We start from the raw sequence: 1,521 nt of genomic DNA on the forward strand, positions 1-1,521 counted from the left end.
GGGGCTGGCTGGGGACCGGCCAGGCCAAGCTGTAGCTGAGCGCAGGTGGGAGCGAGCCCTGAGCCCCGCGTGGCTGGAGAGGGCTTTGCTCCCCGTCCCGGACATGCCGGTGGGGCGTGCACCAGCACTGCGGCAACAGGGGCAAACAGTGCGCCTTGCCGGATTTGCCCACTTTTCCCCGGACAAGCCAAGAAAGCATCCTTTCCGCTCAGGGTGCGAGGGGTGCCACAGGTACCCCAACCCTGGGCTTTGCGGCATCTGGCCCTGCAGCGCCTTTCTTCTCTCGTCTGCTCCCCCGGGAGGATGCATCTGCCCTTTGGGCTGGTGCCCAGGCTCCTGATTGTGGGGCAAAAATGGGCAGATTAGGTGATGTGGCCCTGATGCTGGATGACCTGCCCTGAGTAGGCTTGGGGAAGGAAATGGGATTAACAGAGCTGTTTCCCGATGCCACAAAGTTATAGATTGTTCATTTCTTCCCTTTTACTTTTTAATGAGGTGGTATGAAAAGCAATTCAAAGCAGAGCCTGGCCCTTTCCAAGCTCTGGGGAAGCATTTGAAGCCATATGGTCTCAGAGATAAAATGGTCTGGCTGAAACAGCCTTCCTTCCCCCATTTCCCTAGCTGCTGGGTGGGGAGAGCCACCTTACTTGGTGTTTCCTACTTCTCCAAGGCCGTGACTTAGCTTTTCCTACCTTGGCAAAGCCATCTCTTTAAGAACACGATGGAAACTTTATCCATGCCTGGTCAAGTTGGCTTGCATTTATTATTAATAATAATAATTTTAAATCCCCCTTTCTAAATTGGAGGAGCAGCAGGAGGCCTTGAGCTAACTCAAACTGGAAAAGATCCAGGGCAGGATGGTCAGAGCTTCAGATAGATTGCAAGACAAAAACAAACAAACAAACAAAAAAATCCATGATGGGCTATTGAGTGTTGGGTTGCTGCTTCCCCTCAGCTACCCTGCATCGTTGAAGGCTGGGAATGCATTCAGGACAATATTGCTGTGTTCAGCCTGTTCCCTGCCTCCCTAGGTGTCTGCTTGCTGCCACTGGTGGTGATGGGACCCCAGACTGGACAGGTACTAGTGTCTCTTAGGTGGCAGTGGCTCGGTGTAGAGTCAGTGTGGATAGGACCAGTGGCTTTTGGGTTATACCTTTATCACACCAACTGAGCAGTTTGGTGTAACAGCTGGATCTTGCCAGCTACAGCTGGGGAACACAGGCACACAACAATCTCCAAAGCTTCCTCTGTGATCCTTAGTCTGATCCAGGTTCCTGGGTCCAGCAAGAGATTTCAAAAAGCAGCTCTGAAGCGGAGAAAAGCGTCCCTGCACAAAGGCAGCTCTGCCCCACGCTGCCTGCTGAGCTCATGACGCCGAGACCGGGGCTGGGGCCTGTATTTGCGAGGGGGTTACTCTGAGCCCCTTCCCCTGGCCGCTGCTGGGCTTGTCATCAGCAGCAGCAGGATCTCTCAGCATCCTGTTTGCCGTGTGGGGAAGGGCCGGGGGGAAGAGCTGGGGTC

Source organism: Phaethon lepturus, unplaced genomic scaffold (assembly GCF_000687285.1).
Source record: "Phaethon lepturus isolate BGI_N335 unplaced genomic scaffold, ASM68728v1 scaffold20883, whole genome shotgun sequence".
Classification (NCBI taxonomy): Eukaryota; Metazoa; Chordata; class Aves; order Phaethontiformes; family Phaethontidae; genus Phaethon; species Phaethon lepturus.